Raw genomic sequence first — 12,672 nt, forward strand, 5'->3', positions numbered from 1 at the left:
GGACAGTAATACAGCACTAAACAATCTGAACTGCACTACTGCCATTGTGTCATACATGAAGCTTGCAGTGGGACAAGAACTTGTCACTTTTTACATTTTACATTTAGACAGCTTTACTGCAGCACATATTTACTGTATTGTAGTGTACAGTAGTGTTACAGTAAATATTTGCCATATTTACAGTATGGTACTGTACTGCATTATTTTACAAGTGGGAAGCACTGTTATTGTACACTACAGTAATATGGGTTACTGTAAAGCAGTATATCTCATGTTTGCTGTACATTACTGTAATTTTACTCTGCACCACATAGGATTGCAAGACAACCTTGCAGATGTGGAAGAGGGCCCCTTTTTACTCCGCAACAAGAGGAAGCCATTTGTGCAATGGTGATTGCAAACAATTCCATAAGGTTGACAGAGATACAAAGCGCTGTTATAGAGGATGACAATATCTTTGGGAATATTGAATCCGTTTCAATCGCTACAATTGACAGAGTGCTCAGTGGAAATTAAATGTGCATGAAACAATTGTAGTACAATTGACAAATGAGTAGCCATTTGACTGGAACAGAGTGAAGAAGATCTGCCACCAGTATGCACAAGTAAAACATTTATGTGTTCTATGCATGAATGAATGAATGAAAACTTTATTTAACAGATTGCAGAATTGGTACAATACAGTACGGCTCAATACACACAATTGTTAAGGGGATGCAGACCTGAGAAAGACGTTTGTCTTGTTTCCATCAGGGTCCCCCATTTTCAATTCATATAGACATTTATGACATACACAACATACATGACATTTATGGCATAGGGACATATAGGTATTTAGTACTGATATATTTGTGACATAAACGGTATTCAAATATACAGTACTGTTACCCCTAGATCCTGACAGAGTATATACATATGATGGGGAGGGGACTGTACATTAGGAGGGGGTGGGTGGGTGGGAGAGAAATATACATACAGCGGGGAGGGAATATATACATGCGGTGGGGAGGAGACTGTCTATTAGGAGGTGGTGGGGGTTTTGGGCATTTACGGTGGCCAGTTTCGAATTGCAGCCTCCCGTAGGTGCTCTTTAAGAGCGGTTTTGAATGTGGGTAGGGATTCACATTCCTTTACAGCTTTGGGTAGGGCGTTCCACATTGATGTGGCATAATTGCGAAACGTGTTTAGTCCCTTGTTTGAGCCAAATCTGGGTTTAACATGATTTGTTGAGCTTCCTCTGGTGTAGTGGTTGTGGTATTCACTGACCTTTGGGAAGTATTTTGACATGTACATGGGTAGCTTAGTCGTATAGTGTATCTTGTAGACCAGGCCCATTGCAAGTTGCTGTACTCTGTCGTCTACTCTAAGCCATCCTAGGTTGTCAAAGTGGGCAGGGGTGAGGTGGGTTCTGGGGTTCAGGTCAAGTAGTAGTCTGACCAGTTTGTTTTGTGATGTTTGTAATTTTGTTTTAAGCGCCTTTGAGGTGCTTTGGTACCATGAGGTGCACGCATAGTCGTAGTACCCTTGAATGAGTGCTCCTGCCAGAGTCTTCAGGGTATTCTTGTTTACCAGAGAGGAGATCCGGTACAAGAATCTAGTTCGTTGGTTGACTTTTTTTTATTACATTGGATGCCATTTTGTCACAGGAAAGATTTGCCTCTAGGATGGAACCCAGGTACTGTAGGTAATTTCGTCTTGTGACGATATTGTCACCCACTGTAACTGAGAAGCCGTCGGTCTTGCTGAGTTTGTTATTTGAACCGAAGAGAATGGACTCTGTTTTGCCCATGTGTAATGATAGTTTGTTATCAGCGAGCCATATGCAGATTTTGCCTAGTTCCGAGCTGAGGGTTTTTTCAACCTGCAACTTGTTCTTGCCAGAGACCAGCAGGGCTGAGTCGTCCGCAAACAGGAACAAGTTGCAGTCACAGGCTGACAACATGTAATTTGCATAAATTAGGAAGAGTAGCGGTCCTAGTATGCTTCCTTGTGGAACACCACAGCTCACTGTGAGGGGGGGGGATAGAGTACCGTTTACCTCTACCATCTGTTCTCTCCCCTCCAGGTAGGATTGCATCCAGCTCACTGATAAGCTATCAAAACCAATTGCTTTTAGCTTGTCAATCAGAATGGAGTGATTGACAGTGTCGAAGGCCTTTTGTAGGTCCAGCATGACCATGCCGCAGTATTTGCCCGCGTCCACCTCTTGTTTGATGTGGTCGTTCAAATAGAGGAGGCATGTGTCAGTGGAGTGGGACGTTCTGAAGCCAGATTGGAATTCGTAGATTTGATTTTTTTCCGCCAGGTACTTTTCGACCTGTTCGTAGACTATTTTCTCCATGACTTTCGAGATGGAGGTAAGAATAGAAACAGGGCGGTAGTTGCCTGGGTCTAATTTGCTGCCCTTTTTGTGCAGAGGGGTCACTCTCGCAATTTTGAAGTCCTTGGGGACGTGTCCCTGTTTTATAGAGAGTGTTGTGAAGGATCAGATTAAACCGAATATATATATTTATTTATGGATATATATTTAATAGTATTTGTATATCGTTTGATATCCCTTGTATATTCCTTGTACATATACACTGAATATCCCTTTATTCTACTACAGCCCATAATAGTTCATTCTCTTATTGGACAAAAGGACCAGGCGCCAGGGACAAGCCCCTGGCGTTCAAGTTCAAAGGTACCGACGAGACATGCCTTTACTAGCCTCAGCTCCGCGCAGGAATACGGCTACCGAAAGCAGAGCGGCACTACTTGTCCACTGTGCATATAAATATGGCGCAAGAAATGTAGAATTCCTCTTAGTCCTTTACCCTTCTACCCAACTAAGTAACAAGACGTGAAGCCTCACCCCACGATACCGCGTGCGGTGTAGTACGGCCTGTTTGGCCTTAGAATATGTGAGGTTTTGCCCGCTGCTCACTACCTTTTCTCTGTTTCTTTAAGCCTATACTGTTTATTTCCCTTCTATACTGTTTATTTTCCCTTCTCACTCACTCTCTCTAGCCCCCACCCTCTCGTTCCTTACCCTTAGTGGCCACACCTGTTCGATATTCTATTATCTCTCGCACCTGTGGTGGCAGGCTAATTAGTCCCCCTGTGGGCTTTAAATACCAGGGCGCTTCCCCTCGTTTTGGCGTGGGGTCGTGTTGTATACTTGCCGAGTCATATTCTCTAAACATCTAGACTCTTTCGGGAGATCCTCTGTCTGCCTATGCTGTTCCATTCTCCGGCGTCGAGATGTTTGCTCCAGCCTTCGCCTGCTGTCGCCGTTGCCTGAGAGTGGGACTGGTCTGCGCTCCCTAGACTTCCACGGGAGGCATCCCAGTCATCCACTTCAGACCCCCCGCGCAGCTGTCGTCCTGACGCACATCCAGACCAGCGCAGACGCTCTCCAGTCCACAGCGCGCAACGCGCATCTTCCAAGGACGCTCGAGCTTGGCACGCTCTCCAGACCAGCGCGCAACGCGCATCTTCCAGACCTACGAGCTTGGCACGCTCCTCCGTACCAGCGCGCAACGCGCATCTTCCAAGGACGCTCGAGCTTGGCACGCTCTCCAGACCAGCGCGCAACGCGCATCTTCCAGACCTACGAGCTTGGCACGCTCCTCCGTACCAGCGCGCAACGCGCATCTTCCAAGGACGCTCGAGCTTGGCACGCTCTCCAGACCAGCGCGCAACGCGCATCTTCCAAGGACGCTCGAGCTTGGCACGCTCTCCAGACCAGCGCGCAACGCGCATCTTCCAGACCTTCGAGCTTGGCACGCTCCTCCGTACCAGCGCGCAACGCGCATCTTCCAAGGACGCTCGAGCTTGGCACGCTCTCCAGACCAGCGCGCAACGCGCATCTTCCAGACCTTCGAGCTTGGCACACTCCTCCTGGCAGACGCACCCCGATGCGTCTCTCTGTTCCGACGCGCACACCAAGGTGTGGCGCACCACTCTGTCCTCGGCTCCGACAGTCGGCTACCCGGTGACGACACCTTCGCCACCGCCGCCTGTTCCAGCACCACTCTGTCCTCGGCTCGGACTGCCGGCTCCCCGGTGGCGATACCCTCGCCACCGCCGCCTGTTCCAGCACCACTCTGTCCTCGGCTTGGACAGCCGGCACCCCGCCGCTGCTGTTCCTGTACCATTACGCATACGCTGGGTGAGTTTTGATTGTGATGTCACTCTCCCAGCGTATTGCCTCTGTTAGTTAGTTTGGACATTTCATCTCCCAGCGTATTGCCTCTGTTTTTTGGTTCTCACTTAGAATAGTATTTTTGGACTTTACATCTCCCCCTGTGTGTTTGTCACACGAAGATATTATTACTTTGTTCACTTTGTTATTTGGACTGTTCTGCACCTGCTCTGTTTTTTCCCTTTGTGCATTAACTATCTCCTCTGTCCTGCAGAGCGGCCCAGATGATTTCCACCAGTCCTCCCAGTTCCTCCCTGTTCCCCAGCCCGCCTCCGCGGGCCTCAGTCCCCTAGTCCCTAGTCCTCTATCCCTAGCTCTCCTTGTCCCTAGTCCTCTCTCCCTAGTTCTCCTTGTCCCTTGTTTACCTAGTCTCTAGTTCCTCTGTCCCAAGGCGTTCCCTTAACCTTCCCTTAGGCGTTCCCTTACCTTCCCATAGTGTTCCCTTTTTCCTGCCCGCCTCTTAAAGGCACCCTTCCTTCCCCTCATATTATATTCCTGTATTTGTGATTCTCCCTTAAAGGGACAGTGCCCTTTTCCCTGTTTTTCCCTGTGTTTCAATAAATATCTGTTTTTTGGCAAACCATCATACCTGTCTTGTGTTGTGCGATTGGGGTCGGTTACAAACCATAACAGTACGACCCCACCAAGTCTACGACCCCAGCCAGCACAGACTGTGTATGTTGAGTTTGCCTTTTTTTTTTCTTGTTCCCTCTAGCTCCCCTGTTAGCCCTGTTAGCTCCCCTGTTAGCTTGTTAGTCTCCCCGGTTAGCTCCCCTGTTTGCTTCCCGTTTGCCCTGTTTGACCCCCCTGTAGCTAGCCATGCCCTGGCAGCTAACCCAGTCCCTCAGCAGAGCCCCTGTCTGCTAGCTTAGCCCCGGCTGCTAGCACAGCCTCTATGTTTATGCAGCCCTTGCTGCTGGCATAGGCCCTGTAGCTAGCCGTGCCCTGGCGGCTAACCCAGTTTCCCTCTGCATGGCCCCGGTCTGCTAGCTTGGCCCCGGCTGTTAGCACAGCCTCTATGTTAATGCAGCCTTGCAGCTGGCATAGGCCCTGTAGCTAGCCAGGCCCAAGCAGCTAACCCGGTCCCTCTGCATGGCCTCCACTTTTTTGTGTAGTTTATCCCACTGCTAGGACTGCCCTTTTCAGCTAGCAAGGTCAGTTTTTCTCACACAGCTAGGACTGTCCTTCCAGCTAGCTTGTTCTCTCATGCTGGTCCAGCCCTGTCTGCCAGCCTAGCTCCGGCAGCTAGCGCAGCCTCTATGTAGATGTAGCAGTACAGCTAGCATAGGCCCTGTAGCTATCAGTGCCTTGGCAGCTACCCTTTCCCTCTGCTAGCCTAGTCCGGCAGCTTGCGCAGCCTCTATGTTGATGTAGCAGTACAGCTAGCATAGGCCCTGTAGCTATCAGTGCCCTGGCAGCAACCTTCCCTCTGCTAGCCCTTTCCCGGTGCTACCATGGTTACCCCTTTGCTACCCTGCTTGCCCCTCAGTTCCTCTAGACCAGTTGCTCTAGACCAGTTCTCTAGACCCAGTTCCTCTAGACCAGTTCCTCTAGACCAGTTCTCTAGACCAGTTCTCTAAACCAGTTCTCTAAACCAGTTCTCTAGACCAGTTCTCTAGCCCAGTTCTCTAGACCAGTTCCTCTAGACTAGTTCTCTAGACCCGGTTCCTCTAGACCAGTTCCCCCAGTTACCCCTCGGCGACCCTGTTTCTTTTGCTAGCCCCACTCTTGTGGTGGCTTCCCCTGCTGGCTTGGCCAGTACCTCTTGTTTTGCCCCCTGCCACTCTGTCTGTATTTGTTTTGGGTCGCCGGGTGGCTCCCGTTGGAGGGGGGGGATACTGTGAGGTTTTGCCCGCTGCTCACTACCTTTTCTCTGTTTCTTTAAGCCTATACTGTTTATTTCCCTTCTATACTGTTTATTTTCCCTTCTCACTCACTCTCTCTAGCCCCCACCCTCTCGTTCCTTACCCTTAGTGGCCACACCTGTTCGATATTCTATTATCTCTCGCACCTGTGGTGGCAGGCTAATTAGTCCCCCTGTGGGCTTTAAATACCAGGGCGCTTCCCCTCGTTTTGGCGTGGGGTCGTGTTGTATACTTGCCGAGTCATATTCTCTAAACATCTAGACTCTTTCGGGAGATCCTCTGTCTGCCTATGCTGTTCCATTCTCCGGCGTCGAGATGTTTGCTCCAGCCTTCGCCTGCTGTCGCCGTTGCCTGAGAGTGGGACTGGTCTGCGCTCCCTAGACTTCCACGGGAGGCATCCCAGTCATCCACTTCAGACCCCCCGCGCAGCTGTCGTCCTGACGCACATCCAGACCAGCGCAGACGCTCTCCAGTCCACAGCGCGCAACGCGCATCTTCCAAGGACGCTCGAGCTTGGCACGCTCTCCAGACCAGCGCGCAACGCGCATCTTCCAGACCTACGAGCTTGGCACGCTCCTCCGTACCAGCGCGCAACGCGCATCTTCCAAGGACGCTCGAGCTTGGCACGCTCTCCAGACCAGCGCGCAACGCGCATCTTCCAGACCTACGAGCTTGGCACGCTCCTCTGTACCAGCGCGCAACGCGCATCTTCCAAGGACGCTCGAGCTTGGCACGCTCTCCAGACCAGCGCGCAACGCGCATCTTCCAAGGACGCTCGAGCTTGGCACGCTCTCCAGACCAGCGCGCAACGCGCATCTTCCAGACCTTCGAGCTTGGCACGCTCCTCCGTACCAGCGCGCAACGCGCATCTTCCAAGGACGCTCGAGCTTGGCACGCTCTCCAGACCAGCGCGCAACGCGCATCTTCCAGACCTTCGAGCTTGGCACACTCCTCCTGGCAGACGCACCCCGATGCGTCTCTCTGTTCCGACGCGCACACCAAGGTGTGGCGCACCACTCTGTCCTCGGCTCCGACAGTCGGCTACCCGGTGACGACACCTTCGCCACCGCCGCCTGTTCCAGCACCACTCTGTCCTCGGCTCGGACTGCCGGCTCCCCGGTGGCGATACCCTCGCCACCGCCGCCTGTTCCAGCACCACTCTGTCCTCGGCTCGGACAGCCGGCACCCCGCCGCTGCTGTTCCTGTACCATTACGCATACGCTGGGTGAGTTTTGATTGTGATGTCACTCTCCCAGCGTATTGCCTCTGTTAGTTAGTTTGGACATTTCATCTCCCAGCGTATTGCCTCTGTTTTTTGGTTCTCACTTAGAATAGTATTTTTGGACTTTACATCTCCCCCTGTGTGTTTGTCACACGAAGATATTATTACTTTGTTCACTTTGTTATTTGGACTGTTCTGCACCTGCTCTGTTTTTTCCCTTTGTGCATTAACTATCTCCTCTGTCCTGCAGAGCGGCCCAGATGATTTCCACCAGTCCTCCCAGTTCCTCCCTGTTCCCCAGCCCGCCTCCGCGGGCCTCAGTCCCCTAGTCCCTAGTCCTCTATCCCTAGCTCTCCTTGTCCCTAGTCCTCTCTCCCTAGTTCTCCTTGTCCCTTGTTTACCTAGTCTCTAGTTCCTCTGTCCCAAGGCGTTCCCTTAACCTTCCCTTAGGCGTTCCCTTACCTTCCCATAGTGTTCCCTTTTTCCTGCCCGCCTCTTAAAGGCACCCTTCCTTCCCCTCATATTATATTCCTGTATTTGTGATTCTCCCTTAAAGGGACAGTGCCCTTTTCCCTGTTTTTCCCTGTGTTTCAATAAATATCTGTTTTTTGGCAAACCATCATACCTGTCTTGTGTTGTGCGATTGGGGTCGGTTACAAACCATAACAGAATAGCAGTGAGACCTCGTGCGAATTAATAGCTGAATTGCCAGAGTTTGGCACCGTATTTCTATTAAGTAATAATAGTCTATTATGTATGGTGCATCGTTCGGTTAGAGTTCTAAAGTGAGCAGCACCCCCATCGTTTCCTCGCGTTATCTAGAGTCTTAACCAGGCTGGGCAGACCACGCGTGGTGCTTTCATCCGAGGAGTTCTGGGCGAGGACGAGTGGACCTGCACATTGGATTACCTACCCCGACGACTGCTGAGCCCTATACGGCATGGAATATCTATTTGCTTTGGTGCTTTGATTTGTGGAGCGGATAATCGCCAACACCGGTGAGTGTTGGATTTATCCCGAGAGGAGCCAAGGTGAGACGGCGCTCAGACCAGACTGAGGTCGCCTCGCTTCTTCTTCGTTGTGGACCGACAGCGACAGCTACAGCTATCGTCTACAAGAGAGCCCAAGTGTATTCATCTGTGGATCAAGGTTCCACGGGCACTGTTTTCTGTACCTGAATTCTCCCTGGAAATCGTTGACCAGACGGGATACAGCCGACGGCTCTCCTACCCCCCCTACTGGCTTACAACCGGCGGGACCCCTTCAGTATATTATCCAGCTATAATCATTAAGTGACCATCGCTATAATCCCCTAAGAGCCAGGTTGTATACTTGCTTCCTGTGTAACCAGAGATTGGACATTCAGTGTTGATTTGTATACGAGTACTCATTTGCCTTACAAGAGCATTCAATTCAAATCATAAATGTAATAAGTTGCGATCTTCTTTGAGGAAAAAGTGGAGAACATCCGCAGCTCCTTCTCCCAACCCCCACCCATTCCAAACGCTGAATCGAGAACCTCATCCTTCACTCTGTCATCTTTCTCTCCCATTACAGAAGCCGAGACCCTGACACTGGTAACGTCGAACCGTCCGACTACATGCCAGCTGGACCAGCTACCCTCCCCACTCCTCCAGACCATAGCACCGGACATCCTCCCATTCCTAACTGCAACCATCAACTCCTCACTCAACTCGGGGGTGGTCCCCACCTCCCTAAAACAAGCCAGAGTCACGCCCCTCATAAAAAAACCAACCCTGAACCCCACCGTCATAGCCAACTATCGCCCTGTCTCTCTTCTCTCCTTCCTTTCTAAAACACTTGAACGTGCTGTATCCAACCAACTTACTGCTTATCTCTTACAGAATGACCTCCTAGACCCCAATCAGTCTGGCTTCCGGACTGGCCACTCCACAGAAACGGCCCTCATTGCGGTCACAGAGGCACTTCACTTAGCAAAAGCGAAAGGCCTCTCCTCTGTCCTGATTCTCCTAGATCTATCTGCAGCCTTCGACACAGTCAACCATCAGATCCTCCTCGCGGCCCTCGCAGGAATGGGAGTGGCTGGATCTGCGCTGACATGGCTGACATCATACCTCAATGACCGCTCCTACCAAGTGTCATGGAGAGGGACTCTGTCGGCCACCCGCCCCCTCCGGACGGGTGTCCCCCAGGGCTCGGTCCTAGGACCCCTTCTCTTCTCCCTCTACACTAAATCACTGGGTAACATTATCACATCTCATGGCTTCTCATATCATTGTTATGCCGATGATACTCAACTCTTCCTCTCCTTCCCTCCCTCAGATATCCACGTCTCTGAGCGGATCTCGGCCTGTCTGTCCGACATCTCCGCCTGGATGACGACCAACCACCTCAAACTGAACCTAAGCAAAACAGAATTGCTCCACCTGCCGGCCAAATCCTCCCCCCTGACCGACCTCTCCATCACAGTCGAGAATGCAGCTGTGACCGCGTCGCCGACCGCCAAGAACCTTGGTGTTGTCCTCGACGACCAGTTGAACTTCTCTGCTCACATCGCAGCGACAACCAGAACCTGCAGATTCCTCCTGAGCAACGTCAGAAGGATACGCCCCTTCCTGACAAAAGAAGCCACCCAACTCCTCGTCCAATCAACAGTCATCTCCCGCCTCGACTACTGCAACGCACTGCTAGCTGGCCTCCCGGCCACTGCCACCAAGCCTCTTCAACTCATTCAAAATGCAGCGGCCCGCCTGATCTCAAACCTACCGAAGTCAGCCCATGTCACCCCACTTCTTAGGGACCTGCACTGGCTCCCCATTGCTGCACGTATCCGCTTCAAGGCCCTCGACCTAGCATACCGTGCGGCAAAGGGAACCGCTCCCGCCTACCTCCGGTCAATGGTCTCTAACTACACACCCTCAAGACCCCTACACTCTGCGTCTTCTGGCCGCCTCAGATCTACTCCTATCCAAGCTCCCGGAGGGTCATCAAAGAGAAGCCGCCTATTCTCAGTCCTTGCCCCACAATGGTGGAATGAACTACCCATCCCAGTTAGGACAGCCGAATCCCGTCCAATCTTTCGCCGTCGACTAAAGACTCACTTCTTCAACCATTATCTGAAATGATAAAAAAAAAAAAAAAAAAAAAATCTAACCCTGACTAACCTTAATGTCATGCACTTGTCCTAATAAACTAACCTACACTGTAACACGCAACACTTTGATGAACATTGTTACTCAGCTGATAGAGTTATACCCTTCTTGCTGTCTTGTCGCACAGAACTTGTAAGTCGCTTTGGATAAAAGCGTCAGCTAAATGACTAAATGTAAATGTAAATGTAAGTAATTATTATATGTACCTTTTGCTATATATTAAATATTTGACTATTACCTTTGTGTGGACCTGATTTCATATGTGGGAAAGTGTTCATCATACTTAGATATCGTGTACTGTATGGCCAGTAATTAAAGTACATAAAGCGGTAGTGGTTTAATGATACCATACTTATCAATACAGTCAGGGAATTGTACCCCTCAGTTACAGAGAGGTTTATTATGTGTGTGATGACTGGGGTGATGGCGGCTGCTGCGTCTCTGAGGAATTTGGAGGGGATGTTGTCATGGCCAGTGGCCTTGTTAGGTTGGAGGGCGCTAAATTTTTTTAGTACCTCATCGGTTGTTACCATTTCAAGTTTGAAGTCGTCTTTGTGGACCCCTAGGTTTTTGTAGTATGCTACTATGTGTTCTACCCCATAATGCCCTGAGTGGGAGGGTAGTTTGTTTACCAGTGTTGTGGCTATGTTTGTGAAGAAGATGTTTAACACTTTAATCGCCGATGACGTGTTTAGACGTCATTCCTAGCCATGCTCATTCTGCCGAAGACGCCGTAACTCGTCTTTGATATCAATAATTCAAAAATCTGTGATCGAAATCATATTTCTCCTCCGGAGACATGAGATGTACTGGTGAGCTCCACTCAACTGTCTAACGGTTCAAGAGCGCCATCTGGTGGCCGATCGGGAGATTGGCCAAGAGGGAGGGGCGCGCCAAACAGGAAGTGCTCATCCATATGTCGTCCGGGCACTCGCGATCGGTAGCCAGACTCCATCTCAACACACTGGATGATCAATCGCTCGCCCTAACTCAATAAACAACGTTATTTGGACGTATATAGTATTATACAACCTGGAAATGGTTCATCAGGATCAACATCCCATTATCGAAAACTGTCTACTCCACGCTGATCGTCCAACGGCGCGAGGAACATACGGTAAGATCCAGCGTTATTTTCTAACGTATTCCATATAAACTGCTCTGATGACCATATGACCCACACTAGACGAATGGTATAACGTTGCCCACGGAATTATAAACGCCCCCTCGCCCATCCGGTCAATATCAGATGATACGTAGTAACTTCTAGAACCACATCCAGTTGAAATTTTTTATCTCGCGCCGATTGCTATCAAACTGTATTTCATCATCAATATAATGCATTTGGAGCTATAAATCAAGTTCTGGAGAAAGCTGCAGAAAACGATAAAAACATACTTATACTTTAGACCATATTTTAGTATGAATATGTGAATGAAAAAGTATATCGTTGCTACACCCTGAACAAGGGATATAGGACATTGAATGGGCCATAATAATGGCAATTTAGCAATAGAATTTAAAAAGTTATAGCCCTGCAAATAAGGGGAACTTCTCCATAGACAAATAGAGCTGGCTAGGGATGGTAAATTATGAATTTAACCCATGGCGATCAAAGTGTTAAGTAATTGGCTACATCCAGCATGTCTGTGATGAGCGTGTTGTCCGTCTTTATGTTTATGTTTGAGAATCTGGTTTTAAGTTTTTTACTGCAGCCTAGTTGATTATTGAGTAATTTCCAAAGTTCGCAGGGGTTTGTTTTTGTTTTCCTCAGTTTTGTCGTTGATGAAATTTCTTTTTGCGGTTTTGATCATGGTGTTTACGTCATTTCTTAGTCTGTTTCTTTGAATTTTTTGTTCAACCACGTGGGCTTGGAGTTCACTGTTTGAGCTTTTGGAAAGCTTTGTCTGACTTTTATGATGTTCAGAGCATTTTTTGTCTCTGGTTTTCATAGCGGCCAGTATTTCAGTGTGCATCCATGGCTCAGTGCGATTTTTAACCCTGGTGGTTCTTATGGGTGCCATGTTGTTGAGTATTGCTGTGAATTTGGTTTTGAATCCAAGCCATGTTTCTTCAACCTGTGTACCATCTGACCAGTCCAAGCTCCCCAGTTCTAGGTTAAAGGCCTCTCTAGAGTAAGTTTTGAGGTCTCTAGATGTGACTGTTTTGTGACAGCCGGCCTTCTGTTTTAGCTTTTTGCGGGTACAGAAAATCATATAATCACCCCTTTATTGGAGATCATGGACGTGTCAGAGGTCAAAATGA

Source organism: Notolepis coatsorum, assembly GCF_963971535.1.
Source record: "Notolepis coatsorum genome assembly, chromosome: 1".
Taxonomy (NCBI): Eukaryota; Metazoa; Chordata; class Actinopteri; order Aulopiformes; family Paralepididae; genus Notolepis; species Notolepis coatsorum.